The sequence below is a fragment of the Chionomys nivalis genome, chromosome 22, assembly GCF_950005125.1.
Source record: "Chionomys nivalis chromosome 22, mChiNiv1.1, whole genome shotgun sequence".
In the NCBI taxonomy this organism is placed as follows: domain Eukaryota; kingdom Metazoa; phylum Chordata; class Mammalia; order Rodentia; family Cricetidae; genus Chionomys; species Chionomys nivalis.
Window position 1 is genome coordinate 36,048,418 of NC_080107.1, and position 23,299 is coordinate 36,071,716.

Below are 23,299 nucleotides of genomic sequence, written 5' to 3' on the forward strand. Positions count from 1 at the left end.
TATTGACTGGGAGAAACAGTCTGGACAGCGCAGATGTGAAAAGCTGTGTGCTTGAAGTGCATGGAATAAAGGAGAGTCAGCCATGGGTTTGAGGTGGAGAGTTTTAAAAGAGTGGAGATTTGGATTTGGTTTAAAGCTTAAAAATCACAAAATCTACAGTGGAGTCCTCAGATTACTTCAAGAAGGATGAGAGCAGAGCCCTGTCATATACACACATTGACTGTCACCTGAGTGCTAAGAAGACTTGGAAGTGACACTAAATAAACAGTGGTTGTTCATAGCAGCATCATTTGTCATAGCCAGAACTTGGAAACAACCTAAATGCCTCTCGACCAAAGAATGGATAAGGAAAAATGTGGTACATTTACACAATGGAGTACAACACGGCAGAAAAAAATAAAGACATATTGAATTTTGTAGGAAAATGAATGGAGCTAGAAAACATCGTTTTGATTATGGTAACCCAGACTCAGAAGGACAATTATCACATGTATGCGTTTATAAGTGATTTTTAAACATAAAGCAAAGAAAACCAGCCTACAAATCACAATTCCAGAGAACCTAGACAGCAATGAGGACCCTATAAGAGACATACATATATCTAACCTACATGAGTAGTAGAAAAAGACAAGATCTCCTGAGTAACTTGGGAGCATGGGGACCCAATTTGAATTTGAAATTGAAGGGGAGGGGACAGGCAGGGAGGAGAACAGAGAAAAATGTAGAGCTAAATAAAAATCAATTAAAAAAAGAAGCAATGGTTGAAGACACCTTAACAGTGTGCTTATTGCTATTACATATATTAATTATTTAAGCAAGTCTTTATATTAGCTTCTGAAATAGCTTATTTACAGAACTTTCTTGTGAGGTATATCTACAAGTGAAGACAGCTATACCCTGGAACAAAAAAAGTCTTCCAATCTATGTGAGAATTGGCTTCCCATCTAATTTCAGTCCTTTCAAAAATGCTTCCCTTGGTCAACTTGCTCCGGGTATACATATCACTAGGCATTTTTGAGCATGTAGCAGACACAATACAGAGATAATTCAACATTGCTGAATGTAGGTTTATTTTTCTGCTTCCTAAAAAGCATAATACCAAAAGCCTGACCTTCAGAGCTAGGGAGTCCTGGAGGAACACACATTTATTATGTGTTTTGAAAACTCAGATTTGACACTATGTTATGTACTCATAAGTTTCATGATGAAAAGGTGGATTATGTTTTTATTTCAAATGTAAAGTTCTTAAGATCGCGTCGTAATTTATCCCTTATTTTCTGGTATGCAAAAAAAAATCTATAAATAGAAATTTGTCCTAGACTATGATACCTCTATGTTTGAAATACATTATTCAGTTTTTTAGACTTAATATTCACTTAGACTTTCTGAAATAAATTTGTTCATATCATTATGTTCTTCATTTTTGCTTCTCTAAAAATAGTACAGAAGCATCTTATGAAACACATCTTTGCTTGGGCTGCTGGCTACCTGCTATGTGAGCATCATGTCTAGAGGGCCATGGCCAAGCTCAGGTCACAGCAACATGAGCACATGGCAAAGGCTGCTCATACCACCATGATCCAGGAAGTAGAAAGCACAGCAGAAACCAGGAGCAGGCTATAACAAGGTCATTCCATAGTGACTTGCTTCTGCCACCCAGTTCCAGCACTTAAAATGTTCCAGATCTCCTAGATTGATCTATGGGCTGGGGACAAACATTCAAAACAGGGGCCTATGAAAGAAGGCATTTCAGATTGCATAGAGATGTTCACAGTGGATTGGCTTTAAGAAGAAGGTCCCTTGTAGTTTTCCTTTAAAATTTACTGAATGGATGTCAGATTTTGTAAACTGATTTTCTTTTGGCTTAGATTGAGATCATTTAGCTTGTGAGTATGATTAATTATTTTTATTGATAGCTAACATTAAGGGGCACTTACATTATTGGCATGAATTCTACCCCTTAGTCATAGCATTCTGGCTTTGCAGGGGATTAGGATTGCTTTAATACATGTCACAAGGCTGTTTGTGTGTGATTTTCTGCAGTTGCTTCTTTGTACACTATCATGATGCTGAAGTCTGGGTAAGGCTTGCCTCAAGATGAGTTGGGACAGCTTCTGCCTGTACTACACATTTCAAATTTAGAAGGGTAACAGTCTTATAACAATAATGTAGAAATAATACGCCTTTGACTAATTTCCAATGTAATGCTTAAAGTCTTGTAGGCAGAGGCTGCTTGTTCATTTCCCAGGCACCCGGATGCAAATAATCACATAGAAACTATATGAATTATAGCACCGTTTGACTAATAGCTGATGCATATTTCTAACTAACTCTTATACCTTAAATTAACCCATTTCTATTAATCTGTGAATCATCTCAAGACTGTGTCCTACTGGTAAGTTTCTGGCTGATGACTGGCATGTTTCTCTTTGGCAAGTACATGGCATATCTTTGACTCTGTCTACTTTCTCTCAAACAAATGAAAAAAATTCATTGTTTGGAATTCCCACCTTGCTTTATTCTATTAAGCCACTGGCCAAAACACTTTCTTTAATAACCAATGGTAATAAAACATTTATTGCATACAGAGGGGAATTCCATATCAAGTCTTGTCTCTTATTTTGAAGTTTGGATTCTAAAAGTATCACTGTCCCTTTTAGTCTTATGAAATTATTATATGGATAATGTGTATTTTAATATTTACAGTCTTTTCTCAGATTTGTCAAGACATAATAAACAAATTAAGATTATAAGCTTTTGAAGTACATAACTTTATATCAATTTTTATCATACTTTCAATTGACAAATGATATCAAACCATTATGTGGGATGAAACATGTTAATTAGTTCACTGTGGGCATTCCACAGTGCATGCAAATTTTACAACATCACGCCATAGACTGTTACATTATTAACTTTCAGTACTGAGGCATATACTTCCCAGAATCTTTCAACTCATCACTGTAGCAAGCACAGCTTCAGATTTTATCAAGGGCTGAGAAATTCTGGTAAGCTGGCTCGATCCTAAGTCCAGTAAGTGCCACAGTCTCTGGCCAGTATTCCAGGAACAATGACATACGAGCCTCAGTTCTCAGAACCTACAGAGATGGGGGCACTTTGCTCCTCTCTGGGGCTATCATGTAAACTAATTTCCTAATGCTAAGTGTATTAGGCTGATGTGCCCTAGACCTTTAGCATGCAGTTTTAAAACTGAGTTTAACAAAGCACTGAAAATTACAACAAAGGGGAAAGCATCTCCTAAAGGGGACATTGACAATTATTCAAAAATCCCTTCTCACCTCACATTTTCCACAATTTAAAAACCACCCTGATTTAGTATTTGTGTCATTCATTTTTTTTTCAAATCATCAAAAGTTGTATCTTGCTAACATCTTTATTTTGGCGGTGTGTGTCGTTTTACAGTCAGAGAGTCTGCTTTCAGTGCGCTGGGAAGCATCTAGAGAATTGAGTATCAGATACAAATGCTTTCTAGATTTATTCCAATTTATATATTTACATAATCCTTTCCATCTTCCTATAGTGTACATTAGCTTTAATTTCCTTTGATAAGAAAGTTTAGCATGCTGAAAATCTAAATCAGTCATGGCTTAATCTATATATCTTTCCCCTCCCCAATTGGCAGCTTCAGGGAGTTAACAGCAATTTATATACTTGATTATTTTGCAGGAACTTACACAGAGGTACATTTTTCCTAATCCATTTGCCATCAGATCAAGTGTACTTTTGTTATCATTTTGTACCCAGTGTTCCACTCTGCACAGTACCAAGAACATAGGGGATAAATTGAGTTTTATGAATAAATGAATTATATTTGATAAATATCAGAGAAGGGAGAAAAATAAAATTTAAGGTCACTTGCCTTTTGATAAATAAAATTCTCATTATGGAAGAGTGGATTTAAGATGAAAAGGCACCTTCTTTTGTCAACCAGTTTTAGTTTTTCTGTACTTAATCATTGCTGTATAACTAAGAAATCTGAGACCAGCTTTTGCAAGCTTGGAAACACTTATATCAGCGAAAGTAAGCACCGGATGTTTAGAATCAATACGACCATGAATTGCTAAGTTCTTGTTTTACCTGCTACTCACTTTATTATAGTTTCCAGTTAGCTCCTCAAAATTTTCACAGCACCCTCTGCACATATACATTTTTGGAAACTTTATCAGTTTAATTAGCTAAAACAAAATATGATGAGAGACTTGGTGGAATGCAATAGAATTTTTTGGGGGCAGTGCTATATTTTTTTCTTGGTCTCTGTCTTATTTGTCAGTATAAATTGACATAGTCTATGCTCCATTGCATGTCTAAGTTACATGCTGTCATAATGAATCACATAAACCATAGTGCCGACATAACTTCTCTTTGTGTGGCAAACTGTAATGTTTTAGGAGTAAGTTTCCCCTTAATTACGTCTTTTTTTTTTATTTATTTAAAAGCTGTTCACTATTCCTTATGCACTACGTCTTGGCTTATTAAATCCCATGTGGTTCAGAAGAAGTTCCAATGACTAGATTATATTTACTCTGAGCTGTCAAGACTTTCAATGTCAATGAAAGAGAAGTTATACAGAAGTGGAATATGAAGGGAGACATTATACAATTGAAATGCACAGATGAGAGAGAAAGCGGATAGTATGAAAATGCAGAAAGGTCAAGAAAGAAGAGAATGCAGGGAGGAGCAATAAAAGTGACCGGAAGAAATATACCTTGAGTAGTTTGATGGTAAGGTCAGATAACAGCATCCCATAGAGACTGGTAAACAATGTAGAAAATGCAGGAGAGCAGAGCTAACTCCCAAAGGCTGTTACTCCCTAGGTAAAAGGACTTTTCATCTTGTGGGATGTTACATAAAAGAATTCTGAAAGGAAGGTTATATAACAAGATTTCATTAAGAAATGACGATAGTGTAATTTTGAAGATGGTCTATTTAGCAAAAGCCTGAAGTCAGGTGATGTGGCTGGACACAGAACCTATGTTCCATCTGAGACAGATGTGCAGGGACAGGAGAGCAGACGACTCCTACAGTGTGATAAGGCTGCAGAAACAGCAGGGAAGAATGGTGGACATGGGTTACATGAGTGGCAAGTGGATCAAAAAGGACACTGTTTCTACTCTGACACATGGACTAAATGGCTACCATCATTGAGACTGAGCAGAAGACACAGATTTTCTTCATGGATATGTTAGTGAGCAAAAATTTCATGTGTGCTGAGGGAATAGTCTAAGCGTTTATTCTTACAAGACTTTACATAGAGTTGTCTCGGAGGAACTGAGTGATTTGAGTCTGGAAGTTAAGAGATATCGACCTTGAGGTTTTAAAACCAGAAGGAATGATTAGATTAGTAACTAGAGCCTGGGTTAAAACCATTGCCTTACACTAATGCATAACTCATATGAACAGGCAGAATGCTTTCCAGCCATGTTGTCAAGAAGATGACATGTTCCTGGTGGATTTTCTGAGTTTCACAGAGAAGCACACACTATCCATTCTTTACTGTGAAAAAGAGAGAGTATTTGTGGAGAGTCCTTTGTGTGTCGGGAGACTGTACCTGGGCAGTTAGGGCTCCTATCCTCACAAGAGTCTCATGGAAGAGCTAGCTGTGTTCCACAGTAAGGAAAGGTAATGAAAAGAATAGGTTTGCGGTTGAGATGGTCTGCAGAGTGAATTTCAGGACAGTCAGGGTTGCACAGAGACCCCCTGTCTTTTAAAAAAAAATCCTTAATATTACACATTAGATAAATGTCATAAATCTCTTTTCAAAGGTCAGAGTCTTCTAATATTTTTTTTCTTTAGAGAGTTTTGTAAAAAGGACTAATGTAAAAATAATGTTAGCAAATGAGTATGCAATTGACAGGTAACCAGAATAATTGTAGCTGTAATTTAAATTACTTAATTTGGAAGTATCATGCAAGAGCTTTTGGAGAGAAAAATTCTGAAAATATTCTGAAGTTTTATATCCCATATGTTCTTTGCATCTACTGACCTTCAAATATCCCCACATTCAGGAGATGCATTTATTTTCAAGCAAGATCAACAATGATGTTACCTAAAACAATAGCGACAACATGTAATTAAGGTCATAATATATGCTACTGAGAAACGTTAGTGGCAAAACATTTTATTACAGTGTATTTTTCACACTTGGAATTACCATGTCGTTCAATGTGTATTCATTTTTGACTGAGCCAAGCCCTCCGTACTTTACATTTCAGTAGTATACATACCATTTCCTGTATTTTTCCAGAAGGTTTAAGAATGTGAAAAGCTGCTATTGTTTGTGTATATCAATAATTTATTCATTACAAAAATAAAATAAGACATCTAAACATTGAATATGGATTATCTATTCAGTAATTCATTATTTTGCCTTCTCAGTGTATATTGCAAAATTTGTTATCATTGCAAGATAACAAAACAAATATTTCATTTCAAAATTATTCTTTTTCCCTGGAATCTCACCAATATAAATTAACTCACATATACATACTGTATACTGCATACACACACACATGAGAGAGAGAGAATGCCCAAGTCCAAATATATTCAACTTTCCTTAGATTTAATCCTTGTGGAAAATATTGGTAACCTTATATACCAGCTTGTATTCCTTAGAGTATGATCACAATAGGTTTTAATGCCAGCACGTTATTACAGTTTCACAAGTTGAAAACGTTGTATTTGGGAATTGCCCCAGATGAGCATATGAATTAGTAATAGCCATACACTATACTGTGCTTTGGAATTTTTAAATTGATTTCATTGCTACTTAACTTTGTGACTGAGGAGGAAATTCAGTGAGTCTATATGGTTTCTTAACAGATAAAGACATATCATTCTATTTCAGTGATAAATATTATCTCATAATTTTAAAATGGAGTGATTTAATTTTTTGTTTATTTTGGATAACATAACGAATCATATACAACATTAAGCATCAAGTTGAATTTGTCTTTTTTTAAATTGTGTCATTGTCATTAAAATTAGAAAAACAATTTCTAATTCAAATAAAAGTGAACTGTCAACATTACCAAAAGAGGCAAAAATATAAGGAGGACCCTGAAAGGAGCAACCCAGTACATACATGGGGAATTTTATGAAGATATCAATTTTAAGACCCAAATGATACTTTCCTCTGTACTTTAATTTATGAATTGTTAAATAAAATGGGTCATAATTAATATTCCGTATTTAGGGCATTCCATTTCAACATTCCAATCTACACTTTAATAATTGTATGATATCTTTTAATGGCTATACAGTTATTATTCAATAACTATCTCTTGTTGCCATTCTCTAGATTCAGATTGTCGTTTTAGCACTAATACCTCTTTAAACCTAATTAGCAAAAGAGCATTTCCAAGAAAGGGAAAAAGCACCACATATTCAATATTTTAATATATGTCTCCAAATATTCCTTTATAGAAAACTGAGGGATTAACACCACAAACAATATAAGAATGCCTGTGAAGGGGTGAATACATGTATTCATGTCAAATTCCTAAATTAAAGTTTTAATATTCACTAGCCTACTAAATAAAAATACTATTCAAATATAATTTTCTCACAAGGAATGAGTACAAGCCACCATCCAGAAGTATAACAACCACTTTTGTTCTCTAGGTTTTAGATGTGATTTAATTTTTATTACATCTTCTTCATATATTTTAAATTAATTGCTATCTATTGTCTGTGTTTCAAGTATTTGCAAGTTTTCTTTTAGTCCTGTTTACTCTAACTATGTTACCTTTGTAAATTTACTTAATAATTTTATAGTCACTCAACTTCGTTTCAAATTAAAAATAAGCATTCTACCATATAAGTTTTATAATTTTAGTTAGTCCAGGTTTTTCTTAGTACTTTAATGGCTTATTTAATATGATCAAAGTCTGTATTCATTTTTCTAAATTTAAAATTTAGAGGTACAGTCTATGATTTTTTTCTAATTTTATAAAAGTATTTATAATTTTTTTTATTTACTTATAAATGATGTGGACCAGTTTTGCTCACCCAAAGTGGAAATTGGATCTATTTCATTTCACCCAGAAAATTTCTTAGTTCCTAGGTATTTCTACATTGAATGGGTATTACTTTTGTTGTTGCAATACCATTCATCTTTTGTGCACTTAGCTCCTTTTAAAAAATACTTATTTTGGTCGGCCGCTCGCCGGGGCAGCAAGGGAAAAGGGTGCGGCCCCGGCGGCGGGGACGGAGGCACAGGCGGACGCGGCGTGGACGGCTGAGATGCTGGGCGTGGCAGCCGGGGTGACCAACAGCAACATGGCCAATGCCTTGGCCAGTACCACGTGTGAGCCCTGCAAGGGAGGCTTTGCGCCTGCTGAGAAGATCGTGAACAGTAATGGTGAGCTGTACCATGAGCAGTGCTTTGTGTGTGCCCAGTGCTTCCAGCAGTTCCCAGAAGGACTCTTCTGTGAGTTTGAAGGAAGGAAGTACTGTGAGCACGATTTCCAGATGCTCTTTGCTCCCTGCTGCCACCAGTGTGGTGAATTCATCATTGGTCTGGTTATTAAAGCCATGACCAACAGCTGGCATCCTGAGTGCTTTCGATGTGACCTCTGCCAGGAAGTGCTGGCAGACATAGGGTTTGTCAAGAATGCTGGCAGACACCTGTGTCGTCCATGCCATAACCGTGAAAAGGCCAGAGGCCTTGGAAAATACATTTGTCAGAAATGTCATGCCATCATTGATGAACAACCTCTCATCTTCAAGAATGACCCTTACCATCCAGACCACTTCAACTGTGCCAACTGCGGGAAGGAGCTGACTGCTGATGCCCGGGAGCTGAAAGGAGACTGCCATGTCATGATAAGGTGGGGGTCCCTCTCTGTGGCGCCTGTCGGAGGCCCATTGAAGAGCGAGTAGTGAATGCCATGGGCAAGCAATGGCCTGTGGAGCATTTTGTTTGTGCCAAATGTGAAAAGCCATTTCTTGGACATTGCCATCATGAGAGGAAGGGCTTGGCCTATTGCCAAACTCACTATAATCAGCTATTTGGTGATGTTTGTTTCCACTGCAACCGCGTCATAGAAGGTGATGTGGTCTCTGCGCTCAACAAGGCCTGGTGTGTGAGCTGCTTTGCCTGTTCCACCTGCAATACCAAACTGACGCTCAAGAATAAATTTGTGGAGTTTGACATGAAACCAGTCTGCAAGAAATGCTATGAGAAATTTCCATTGGAGCTAAAGAAAAGACTTAAGAAACTAGCTGAGACCTTAAGAAGGAAGTAACTTCTGGTTTAGCCAATATTACTTAACTTGATCCACCCTTAACTAAAGATGTATCAAAGCATTAGAGAGATTTTTTTTCATTTTCCTTTTCCGATTTAAAAAGAAAAAAATGTTTATTCCCATGTAAAACACAGATGAAATCAGGACTTTAGCCTTAGCAGTCTGTGAACATTAAATGCTATAGAGCGGGATAAAAAAAGAAAGAAAAGAAAAGAAAGAAGAAAACGTGTTAATGGATAATTTTAATTAATCCCTGTCCTCCAAATAAATTTAACTCTTCAAAATTAAAGCACTCTGCTCCGCAAACCAACGCTGGGTCCGTGTGGAAAGAGAACTCACTCCCACGAGTTGTCCGCTCACCGCCACAGTCACCTGAGTCCTAGGCCAGCCGTGGTGAGCCTTGTTTCGAAAAACGAAAAGTGGCTGTGCACGTCATAGTACCTGTGTGCTAGTATCTGTGCTTCATACAAAATCTGACTTGCCTCACCTTAGAAAACTGTATCCCCTAATCAGGAATGCTAGATGTTTCATATAATACCAAATAAAAATAAATACTTTGACTAAGATTTATAAAGAGTCAGCTTTTACATGGCTCAGATTTTAAAAGACTCCAAACTTTGCTTTCTTTCATCTCATAAGAAAATATTTTCTTGGCCTGGCTGCTCTTTCAGAGGTTCTGAGTTCAATTCCCAGCAACCACATGGTGGCTCACAACCATCTGCAATGAGATCTGGTGCCCTCTTCTGGCGTGCTTGTCTACCTGCAGGCAGAATACTGGATACATAATAAATAAAATCTTATAAAAAAGAAAATAATTTCTCACTCATATACTGGAGAAGGCTATAAGAAAGATAAGTAAACTACCAAAATAATTCCTATGCACTCCTAGTATGTTTATCCAGTTAGTGTTGTAAAAGGAACATGCGTATTACTAAGAAGCAAAAATATTTCAAAAAGACTTGAATTTTTGTCAAATCACTATGCTTAGTTTTCTGTTTGGTTCTCCTTATGAGCTTCTTTCTTTGTACAGTTACTTAATACAGTTGCTGTAACTACTGGTATGTCTTTTACATTGTTGAGCAAAACAAAGCTATACCAGTTATCTTGAAAATACTGCATACTTTGTGATATCGGGAAGATGAATCATTCTAAAAAATATGTTATACAATTATACTTTTAAGCTAATGTAAAATATGTAGTATTCAAATAGGACAGGAGATGAACTATTATGCAGCTTGGAATGTATCACTTTCAAAAGTGGGTGTGAGTCAGGAATGGCAGCACTGGCCTTTAATCCCTGCACTCTGCACGCAGAGGACAGACCTCTGAGAGTTCTAGGCCAGCCGAGGACTCTTGTTTCAGAAAATGTGGCTGTGCACGTCATAGTACCTGTGTGCTAATATCTGTGCTTCATACATAATCTGACTTTCCTTGCCTTAGAAAACTCCATCCCCTAATCAGGAATGCTAGATGTTTCATATAATACCAAATAAAAATACTTTGAGATTTGTAAATTTAGAATCATTTATCACTGATAAACTTTAAAAATTCTTTCTCAGGAAGCCAGTGGAAACTAATACTTGTCCTCTTATTAGAATGATGTTGATACATGTTTTAGGTTTTTTCATTTCAAATGTTGTAGTTGGGTTTTATCTACTATAAGATAGTAAAAAGGTATAAATGATACTTTCAGATTGAAAGAGAGTGGTAAGAATATTAACTTCAGGTAAAACTCAGTTCTATTTTATGAAAGTTTTTATCCTGAAATGTCTGGACCATTCTTTTTGTATAAACTCAATATGCAAAAGTAAAAAAAAATACTTATTTTTTGTACAAACACTTAGATTTCTTAGATATAAAATAAAAGTGTTTGAAAATGCTCATATTTTCAGATTTGTAGCCATTATTTCTTACCTTCTTGGGTTGATTTAGCTTGTAACTCCAGAACAGTGTTTTATTTTTTTTTTATTTTTTCTTTTTTAATTAAAATTTCCACCTGCTCCCCATTTCCCATTTCCCTCCCCTCCTCCCAAATATTGCCCTCCCCCCACTTCCCTCCCCCTATCCCCACTCCTCTTCTTCTCCCCCCACTCCATTCCCCCTCCCTCTCGTTACTGAAGAGCAGTCCAAATTCCCTGCCCTGCGGGAAGACCAAGGTCCTTCTATCTACGTCCAGAAAGGTGAGCGTCCAAACAGGCTAAGCTCCCACTAGGATCGAAACCTAGTGCCATTGTCCTTGGCTTCTCATCAGTCTTCATTGACCGCCATGCTCAGAGAGTCCGGAATCAACAAATGCTTATTCAGTCCCAGACCAGCTGGCCTTGGTGGGCTCCCAATAAATCAGTTCCACTGTCACAGTGGGTGGGTGCATCCCTCGTGGTCCTGATTTTTTGCTCATGTTCTCCCTCCTTCTGCTCCTCATTTGGACCTTAAGAGCTCAGACCGTTGCTCCAAATTGAGACTCTGTCTCTACCTCGATCCATCGCCAGATGAAGGTTCTAAGGTGATATGCAAGATATTCATCAGTATAGGATAGGGTCATTTCAGGTTCCCTCTCCTTAGTTGCCCAAGGTACCAGCTGGGGACATATTCCTGGACACCTGCGAACCCCTCAAGAGTCAAGTCTCTTGCCAACCCTAAGATGGCTCCCTTAGATAGGATATATACTTCGCTGCTCCCGTATCCATCCTTCCTATATCCCAACCATCCCAATCCTCCGAGCTCCTCCCATCCTCCCCTTCTCATATTTCTCATCCCATTTCCCCTTTGCCCCATGCCACCTCACCCGCAAGTTCCCAGTTTTTGCCCTGGAATCTTGTCTACTTCCCCCTCTCCATGCGGATGACTATATGATTTTCTTTGGGTTCACTTTCTTATTTAGCTTCTATAGGATCACACATTATATGCTTAATGTCTTTTATTTTATGGCTAGAAACCGATTATGAGTGAGTACATCCCATGTTCCTCTTTTTGAGTCTGGGATACCTCACTCAGGATAGTGTTTTCTATTTCCATCCATTTGCACGCAAAATTCGAGAAGTCATTGTTTTTTACTGCTGAGTAGTACTCTAATATGTATATATTCCACACTTTCTTCATCCATTCCTCCATTGAAGGGCATCTAGGTTGTTTCCAGGTTTTGGCTATTACAAACAATGCTGCTATGAACATAGTTGAACAGATACTTTTGTCATTTGATGTGGCATCTCTTGGGTATATTCCCAATAGTGGTATTACTGGATCTTGGGGTAGGTTGATCCCAAATTTCCTGAGAAATCGCCACACTGATTTCCAAAGTGGTTGCACAAGTTTGCATTCCCACCAGCAATGAATGAGTGTGCCTCTTTCTCCACAACCTCTCCAGCAAAGGCTATCATTGGTGTTTTTGATTTTAGCCATTCTGACAGGTGTAAGATGGTATCTCAAAGTTGTTTTAATTTGCATTTCCCTTATCGCTAAGGAGGTTGAGCATGACCTTAGGTGTCTTTTGGCCATTTGAATTTCTTCTGTTGAGAATTCTCTGTTCAGATCAGTGCCCCATTTTTTTATTGGGTTCATTAGCATTTTAAAGTTTAGTTTCTTGAGTTCTTTATATATTTTGGTGATCAGACCTTTGTCTGTTGCAGGGTTGGTGAAGATCTTCTTCCAGTCAGTGGGTTGCCTTTTTGTCTTAGTGACAGTGTCCTTTGCTTTACAGAAGCTACTCAGTTTCAGGAGGTCCCATTTATTCAATGTTGCCCTTAATGTCTGTGCTGCTGGGGATAAACGTAGGAAGTGATCTCCTGTACCCATATGTTGTAGAGTACTTCCAACTTTTTCTTCTATCAGGTTCAGTGTGTTCAGACTAATATTGAGGTCTTTAATCCATTTGGACTTGAGTTTTGTGCATGGTGATAGATATGGATCTATTTTCATTCTTCTACACGTTGACAACCAGTTCTGCCAGCACCATTTGTTGAAGATGCTCTCTTTTTTCCATTGAATACTTTTAGCTCCTTTATCAAAAATTAGGTGTTCATAAGTTTGTGGGTTAAAATCAGGGTCTTCTACTCGGTTCCATTGGTCGACTTCTCTGTTTTTATGCCAATACCAAACTGTTTTCAATACTGAGGCTCTGTAATAGAGTTTGAGGTCAGGGATGGTAATGCCTCCAGACGATCCTTTATTATATAAGATTGTTTTGGCTATCCTGGGTTTTTTGTTTCTCCATATAAAGTTGATTATTGTCCTCTCAAGATCTGTGAAGAATTTTGATGGGATTTTAATGGGGATTGCATTGAATCTATAAATTGCCCTTGGTAGAATTGCCATTTTTACTATGTTGATCCTCCCTATCCAAGAGCAAGGGAGATCCTTCCATTTTCTGGTATCCTCCTCAATTTCTTTCTTCATTGACTTAAAGTTCTTGTCAAATAGATCCTTTACTTCCTTGGTTAGGGTTACCCCAAGATATTTTATGCTATTTGTGGCTATCGTGAAGGGTGATGCTTCTCTGATTTCCATCTCTGCTTCCTTATCCTTTGTGTATAGGAGGGCAACTGATTTTTTGGAATTGATCTTGTATCCTGCAACGCTACTAAAGGTGTTTATCAGCTGAAGGAGTTCTTTGCTGGAGTTTTTGGGATCGCTTATGTACACTATCATATCGTCTGCAAATAATGAAAGTTTAACTTCTTCCTTTCCGATTTGAATCCCTTTGATCCCCTTATGTTGTCTTATTGCTATTGCTAGAATTTCAAGCACTATATTAAAGAGGTATGGAGAGAGTGGACAACCTTGTCGTGTTCCTGATTTTAGTGGAATAGCTTTGAGTTTCTCTCCATTTAATTTGATGTTAGCTGACGGCTTGCTATAAATAGCTTTTATTATAGTTAGGAACGACCCTTGTATTCCTAATCTCTCTAAGACCTTTATCATAAAGGGATGTTGAATTTTGTCAAATGCTTTTTCAGCATCTAATGAAATGATCATATGGTTTTTATCTTTCAGTTTATTTATATGATGGATTACATTGATAGATTTTCGTATTTGAACCAGCCCTGCATCTCTGGGATGAAGCCTACTTGATCATAATGGATAATTTTTCTGATGTGTTCTTGGATTCGGTTTGCCAGTATTTTATTGAGTATTTTTGCGTCGATGTTCATGAGTGAGATTGGCCTGTAGTTCTCTTTCTTGGTTGTGTCTTTGTGTGGTTTTGGTATCAGAGTAACTTCAGCTTCATAAAAGGAATTTGGCAATGACTTCTCTGTTTCAATATTGTGAAATACATTAAGGAGTATAGGTATTAGGTCTTCTTGGAAGTTCTGGTAGAATTCTGCATTGAAGCCATCTGGACTTGGGCTTTTTTTGGTGGGGAGGTTTTTTATAACAACTTCTAATTCTTCGCGACTAACAGGTCTATTTAGATTGTTCACCTGGTCCTGGTTTAACTTTGGTATATGGTACTTATCTAAAAAAGTGTCCATTTCTATAACATTTTCCAATTTTGTGGCATACAGGTTTTTGTAGTAAGATCTAATGATTCTCTGAATTTCCTCTGAGTCTGTGGTTATGTCTCCCTTTTCGTTTCTGATTTTGTTAATTTGCGTATTCTCTCTCCGCCGTTTGATTAGTTTGGATAGGGGTTTATCAATCTTATTGATTTTCTCCATGAACCAGCTTTTTGTTTCATTGATTCTTTGGATTGTTTTCTGTGTTTCTATTTTGTTGATTTCAGCCCTCAATTTGATTATTTCCAGTCTTCTACTTCTCCTAGGTGAGTCTGCTTCTTTTTTTCTAAAGCTTTCAGGTGGGCTATTAAGTCTCCAATGTGTGCTTTCTCCGTTTTCTTTAAGTGGGCACTTAATGCTATGAATTTTCCTCTTAGCACTGCTTTCATAGTGTCCCATAGGTTTGAGTATGTTGAGTCTTCGTTTTCATTGAATTCAAGAAAGACTTTAATTTCTTTCTTTATTTCTTCCTTGATCCAGGTGAGGTTCAGTAGTTGACTGTCCAGTTTCCATGAGTTCATAGGCTTTCTGGGGATAGCATTGTTGTTGAATTCTAACTTTAATCCATGGTGATCTGATAAGACACAGGTGGTTACCGATATTTTTTTGTAACTGTGTAAGTTTGCTTTGTTACCGAGTATGTGGTCTATTTTCGAGAAGGTTCCATGAGCTGCAGAGAAGAAGGTATATTCTTTCCTATTTGGGTGGAGTGTTCTATAGATGTCTGTTAAGTCCATTTGATTCATTACCTCCCTTAATCCTCTTATTTCTCTGTTAGGTTTCTGTTTGATTGACCTGTCCATTGGTGAGAGAGGAATGTTGAAATCTCCTACTATTAGTGTGTGTGGTTTGATGACTGCCTTGAGTTTTAGTAACGTTTCTTTTACATAAGTGGGTGCTTTTATATTAGGGGCATATATATTCAGGATTGAGATTTCATCCTGGTGAATTGTTCCTGTTATGAGTAAAAAATGTCCATCTCCATCTCTTTTGATTGATTTTAGTTTGAAGTCAACTTTCTTAGAAATTAGTATGGCCACACCTGCTTGTTTCTTAGGTCCGTTTGCTTGATAAACCTTTTCCCAGCCCTTTACTCTGAGTAGATGTCTGTCTTTGTGGTTGAGGTGTGTTTCTTGTAAGCAGCAGAATGTTGGATCCTGTTTTCGTATCCAATCTCTTAGCCTGTGCCTCTTTATAGGTGAGTTGAGTCCATTGATATTAAGTGATATTAATGACCAGTGGTTGTTAACTCCGGTCATTTTTCCTTTCTTTCTTTCTTTCCTTTGGTAGTAGAGTTTGTGTGTTTCCCTTCTTCAAGTTGTGCTGGTGAAGGGTCTTTAGATGTCTGAGTTATTGTGGGCATTGTTGGACTCCTTGGTTTGTGATTTTCCTTCAATTACTTTCTGAAGGGCTGGATTTGTGGCTACGTATTGTTTAAATTTGTTTTTATCCTGGAAAACTTTGTTTTCTCCATTTATAGTGAACGAAAGCTTGGCTGGGTATAGTAGTCTGGGCTTGCATCCATGGTCTCGTAGTTTCTGCAGTATATCTATCCAGGACCTTCTGGCTTTCATGGTTTCCATAGAGAAATCAGGTGTAAGTCTGATAGGTTTACCTTTATAGGTAACTTGACCTTTTTCCTTTGCAGCTCTTAATATTCTTTCTTTATTCTGTATGTTTTGTGTTTTGATTATTATATGACGAGGAGATGTTTTTTTTTGATCCAGTCGATTTGGTGTTCTGTATGCTTCTTGGACATTCAAAGGAATATCTTTCTTAAGGTTGGGAAAGTTTTCTTCTATAATTTTATTAAATATATTTTCTGGACCATTGAGCTGTACTTCTTCTCCTTCTTCTATCCCTATTATTCTTAGGTTTGGTCTTTTTATTGTGTCCCAGATTTCCTGAATGTTTTGTGATGAGAATTTGTTGGTTATGCTGTTTTCTTTGATGAGAGTGTTTATTTTCTCTATGGTATCTTCAGTGTCTGAGATTCTTTCTTCTATCTCTTGTAATCTGTTGGTGGTACTTGTCTCTGTAGTTCCTGTTCGTTTATTCAAATTTTCCATCTCCATCCTTCCCTCGGTTTGTGTTTTCTTTATTACTTCCACTTCGTTCTTCAAGTCTTGAACCGTTTCCCTTACCTGTTTGATTACTTTTTCTTGTTTCTCTTGGTTTTCTTGGGTATCTTTGAGATATTTATTCATTTCCTCTACCTTTTTGTTTGTAATCTCTAATTGGTTGTGGCAGTTTTTCACCTCCTGTTTAAGGTCCTCTATTATTTTCATAAAATTCACTTTTGAGTCGAATTCTTCTAATTCTTCTGTATTAGGGTTTAGACTTCTCATTTCGGGATTCCTGGATCCTGGTGATGTCACGTTGCCTTTCAAGTTGTTGGGGGAATTCTTGCATTGGCGCCTGCCCATCTTTTCCTTCAAATGGAGCCAGGAGAGGCCTGATGTCTTGGACCAGTCTTTGCTGTGACTAACTCTCTAGGTGTATCTCCTCAGTGTAGGGGCAGGAACCGTTCCCTTCCAGGTGAACTCCTCAACACCAAAACATGGATGCGTGGTATTCCAATGACCCGCGTAAAGAAGGCCGAATGCAAGGGGTCGGGCGGGGTCCAGTAGAACACAGGCGACACTGCAGTACAAGCTGGAGGTGCCTGCGCTCCCTTTCGGGGGTTGCTGAGGCCTGCCCGCTGCTCTGGTTGGGTAGCCTTAGTGTAGGGGCGTTTGTGCTCTCTACCGGGACTGTCCGCCCCAGGATAGTACACACTCACCCGTCCCGATGAAACTTCTTGGCACCTACCCAGGAACTCATGGATGCCCCAATGAGCCAGGGACTAATGGAAGTAGGGCGCAGGCAGAGCAGGTCCGGCAGATCACAGCAGAGACTGCAGCCCCAGCAGCAGGGGCCCGCTTTCCCTGGCGGGAACCTTGAGGCCTGCCCTCTGGTCAGGGACTCACTGCTCTGGGTTGGTAGCCTTAGTGAAATGGCAGGAAACTGTTCCACAGCTAAGGACCTTGCAGACAAGGCAGGTTTGGGGGTGGGGGTGGGGGCGGGTGTGTAGGAGAGCAAGCCCTGCAGCAGGAGCTGGGGGAGGGGTGTTTGTGCTCTCTACCTGGACAGTACGCCCCAGGATAGCACACACTCACCCGTCCCGATGAAACTTCTCGGCACCTACACAGGAACTCCTGGATGCCCCAATGAGCCAGGGACTCAGGGAAGTAGGGCGCAGGCAGAGCAGGTCCAGCAGATCACAGCAGAGACTGCAGCCCCAGCAGCAAGGGCCCGCTTTCCCTGGCGGGGACCTTGAGGCCTGCCCTCTGGTCAGGGACTCACTGCTCTGGGTTGGTAGCCTTAGTGAAATGGCAGGAAACTGTTCCACAGCTAAGGACCTTGCAGACAAGGCAGGTTTGGGGGTCCAGAACAGTGTTTTAAAAATGACAGGTGTATCTTTTTTCTTAGTTTAATGGCCCTGCATTACCTGCGACGGAACAGGTCCATTCTTGTCCATACTCACATTCATTCTCTCCCCCAAGAGGGTCTCATGTAGTCAGGCTTTCCTGGAACTCTCCTTCAATTCCATATCCTCCTGCTTCCATTCATTGCGGGCTGGATTACAGGATTCTGTTCCCATGTCTGGTTTCTATTTATCTTTCTGAATTTTATAATTTGGTTCTCTATCAAATTAACTTTGAAATTTTGGTGTAATGGCACTTACTTTAGTAATTAGAATCAATGGAATGCTATTATGTACATGGTAATTTCCAGTATACACACTTACTTCCTGATTTTAATATCCATTAATCTTATTCTTTACGTACAATATTTTCTATTGTGTTCTATTTAAGAGTCATAGCCATGTTCTGTCCTCTTTGTTTCTTTTTATTTTCCACTTCAATTGTTATTGCATATTTATTTTCAATAAAACAGTCTCTTGTTCTTCTCAACCTTACACGGAGAAGGATGTGCATAACAAATTACAACACCTGTAAATACAAGAAACAATGCTGTTAAATTTGAATATTATTATGATTTCTATAGAAAACAATACGTCAGAAGAAAGAGAAAAAAATTTTTTGCAAAGGTGTGTTAAAGCAAAAGGGGATCTTCAGTGAAGAGTTCAAATGAAAAGGTAGACCTTGACAATACTGTACAAGGTTCAGGGACTAGCCAGGAAGCAACAAAGAGAAAAGCCAGGCCAGAATACACAGAAGACACTGGGAGGTTATGAAATAAGTAAAATTTTCCATGAAACAGTAAAATTACCAAAGATATTCCTGGCCTGAGAATAAGGACAGGGCTTGAATGAGAGGAAGTAGTAACGTTTTCAGAGTGATGTAACAAAGATTCCCCAGCAGGAAAGAAGTAGTAGGTCTATGTCTATGTCTATGTCTATGCCTATGCCTATACATATATGTATATATCTATATCTATCTATCTACAACTATCTCTTTATCTATCTATCTGTCTGTCTGTCTGTCTATATCCTTTATCTATCTATCTATAGATATAGATACATATCTCAATGTCATACTAAGTTTCTTTCTTTGTTTCCTGTGTAGACTTGGTCCAAGAACCATCCTAAGTGTCAGGAACACATTTTCTCCTAATGTCTTCCACAATCCTTAGTGTCCTTATATATTAAGAAGCACACATGTTCTACTGTGTTCTGGCTGTGAACTGACTTTAGTGCAACTGGGTCACTGAGGAAAATAGTAGAGATAAAGAAATGTCCTAAGGGATCACTCAGGCTACCAAACAGAAGAGTCAACAAAATAAGAGTGTAGCCACATAAACCATGAATATGAAGTCTGCTTCCCTGCATTTCTCTGTATGTTCTTTTCCTCCTAGATTTTTCCACTATTTTAGGATAGTCATACATCTGTTCTTTCCATCTATTAATCATCTATGCACTACTGTGCACTGATAGACCTTCCGTTCTGTCCTCTATCCATAACCTTCTCAGGGAAAGGAAAGAAGAAATGAGCCATGGCAGTTTTAAACTCAGAACATGTGTTGCTAGCATCCTAGTGGTTTGAAGAGGTCAACATAGCAATTTTTCAAAACAATACAAATTGTAGAAGTTTTAAGACTCTTCATACTTCTGAAAAGAAGGTTGATATTTTGGACATAAAATATTGTATATGTTCCTTTACTCTCTATAACCTTTGGTTCAACCTCTAGTGTTTCTCTCATTTCATTTATTTAATATCCTGGTTTTTCATTATCCCTTTCTTGTTGTGTAAGTCATCATAGGTATTATGGTGAAAAATAACTTTTTTTCTGGGTCACTAAACTGATAGCCCAGAAAGAAGAAGATTAGTAGTCCAGGAAACAGATATCACTGACTTTATAACTTTTTGGTGTGTGTCTGTAAAAATCTATCTTTTACCCATCTCAAGTTTTGTACAGTAATAAAAATAAAACTGATTCTTTTCCTTAGAAATAAATGTCATAAAGCTACTTTATAGATGACTTATGTAATACGAAAACCTCTCACTGTACTTGGGGTCATTTGTTCCTTTTAATGCATTCTTTGAAACATTCCCTTTGGGTAATAGAGATAATTCAGTCAGGGAAGTAATTGCCTGGCAAGTGTTAAGAAAGGAGTATGATCCCTCGAACCCACATCAAAAGCCTAATTAGAAAATGCTGACTAATAGTCCCAGAACTGAGGTGACACAAAGCGATGCCTGGAGTTCACTGTAGGTAATGAGAAACCTTGTCTCAAAGGAAGTAGATAGTTTTCGTGAGTCTGACACACAAGATTGTGCTTTGCTTTCCATTCAGTCACATGAATGATCACACACACACACACACACACACACACACACACACACACATACACACATAGTGAGGAGGAAGGCTGTTTGTTTGTTTCCCAACTGCCCAGACTCCCGAAATAATCACACAGAAACTGTATTAATTAAATAACTGTTTGGCCTATTAGTTCTAGCTTCTTATTGGCTAACTCATCTTAATCTAACCCATTTCTATTAATCTGTGTATCACTACATGGCTGTGACTTACCAGGTAAAGTTCCTAGCTTCTATCTCTGGTGGCTCCATGGCTTCTCTGTGACTCTGCCCTTCTTTTTCCGAGCATACAGCCTAACTTTCCCCACCTAGTTCTGTTCTTCCCACCTCAAAGCAATTCTTTAATCGTTAACCAATAAAAGCAATACATAGACAGAAGGACTTCCCACCGCACACACAGACACACACACTTGAAACCTTTTCATTAACCATTAAACCTTATTAATGTAGTTATATAATTGTTTTCAATACAGTTTTAAGTAATGAAAAAGATAAACTAAATGTAGGGTAAAGTTGCTCGAGTTCATAAATTATTAAATAAGAGATATGGAAAAGGTTACCTTCAGAAGAGATATGTCTTTTCATTCTAATATTGTCTGGAAGAAAGAGGAAATAATAAAAAAAGAAGAGAGGTAAGAAAAGGAAATATTTGTAAGCTCCCAATGATATTAAAGTCAAATATACAAAAAACAGTGTAAATAATCCCTAAATTCTAAGACCAACTAAAGTCTATTTTATTTTAATATCAATTTTAGATTTTTCTTGGCTATGTATTTTGTTTTTTTTTTTTAATATATAAAAAAGTTACATTTTTATGTCCTAAAGCTTCAGGCTATAAGTGACAAAACAATAACGTGTTTTACTTGTTATGTCCCCTCCTAGCTTCCTTTACTGTTATTTCTTCCTATGCTCATTCAATTACAAAATCCAAAGCAATAAGCACTATGGTACTGGCTTTAAAACATATGAACAAATGGAAGACAACTGAAGAACAAAATCTAAGTACATATGACTACAGTGTTCTAATATTTGACAAAGATGCCAAAAACACACTTTGGAGAAAAGGCAGAAAAAGTGGTATCTTCAACAAACGAAGCTGGAAAAACTGGATGTCCACGTGTGGAAAAATTACATTAGATCCATAGCTATGAACTTACACAAACCTAACTCCCAATGCAGCAAAGACCTAAATGTGAAACCCAAAACACTGATGGTCTTAGGAGAAAACATAGGTTGTAACCTACTGCTTATAGGTATTGGAAAGGACTAACTGAATATGATCCTATTTGTATAAGGACTTTAATCTGAAATTGACAAGCAGGATTTCATAAAACTTTTTATATTTTTACAGCTAAAGAACTGTCAATTTAATGCAAAAAATAGAAGGCAATCTTTACTGCCAAAAATATGACCTGTGATTGATACACAAAACATATGAAAAACTAAAAACTATTACCTTTTCAAGAATGGGCCAGGGAACTGAGTAATTCTCAAAAGAAGAAAATAAAATAAGTAAAAATTATCTTTAAATTTTTTCATTATTCAAATTGAATTAACAAATCAAAACCAACTTGAGATTTCATCTTACCCCAGTCAGAATGACAAAGATAAACAAATTAATTGGGAACAAAAGTTGTAGGGAGTGTGGGTGAAAGGGAACTCTCAGTTACTGTTGATGGGATTATTAATTGGTCCAGCCACTCCAGAAATCAGTGTGGTGAAATCCCAAAATGCATTTATTACGTGACATAGCTATCCAATTTCTTGGCATATTTCCAAAGGACACCATGACTAAACCACAAATAACTTGATTAGCCATGTTCTACTCACACTTAGGAAATGACAACCATATAAGTACACTTCAGATAATGAATAAATAATGAAAGAGCAGTACATACACCCTCTACAATATTGTTCAGTTGTAAAGTAAAATGAAATCGTGAAATTTGCAGTTGAAGGGACTGAACTAGCAAAAATCATATTGCATGAGATAATCAAGGCCCAGAAGAACAAACATCTCATGTTCTCTATCATTTAAGGATCCTAGCCCCAAATCTTCAGATGTGAATACATATCCTAGAGTAACACTAGAATCCAAGAAAATACAAAGGATCCATTGACTGGCTGAACAAGAAAGGGGTAATAGGATGGCAAAAGTCTTCTGGAGGTAGAAATGTACAAAATAGGAATGACATTTTAATTATTGAGTGTAGAGGGAGAGAAATCCAAAGGCAGGAGAAAAAAATAGTAAAATAATAGCAAGTTTGTTATAAAAGTCCTAAGAAATCACATTAATATATATTTACCTAAAATTACATGTAGTAAATATATCTGTGTGTATGTATACATATATTGTTTAATGACAATTTTACATATGTTCCACCTCCAAGAACTACAAGCTTTTTAAGAAGAGATTCCAGCATCAGGTATAACTTCTGTTATATCTGTTGTTAGTCAGTGTTGTCCAAGAGATTCTTAAAACAAGCTATTGCTCTTGTCCTTGCTTCCTCTAAGAGATAAAAAAAAATACCTTATTGGTGAAGAAAACATACACTTTGAGTGCAGGAGTATCCGAGCAGTTTCTTACAAAAGCTCTTACACGAGGAACTTTTATGTTACCAGAATATACCATGCAAGCATCCAAGGGCGGGAAGCAATCAACAACCCTAACCAGCTATAATGTCAAGAACCATAAGAGTAACCGTCATGGCTTGAT

The 23,299-nt window shown here is 37.5% G+C and overlaps 1 protein-coding gene and 1 pseudogene across 7 annotated transcripts in view; both read left to right on the forward strand.

The window, feature by feature from the left end:
* Positions 1-23,299, forward strand: part of Lrp1b (LDL receptor related protein 1B) — a 1,777,797-nt gene that overhangs the window by 897,516 nt on the left and 856,982 nt on the right. The gene's annotated exons all lie outside the window — the stretch shown is intronic.
* Positions 8,263-9,271, forward strand: LOC130864843 (LIM and senescent cell antigen-like-containing domain protein 1; annotated as a pseudogene).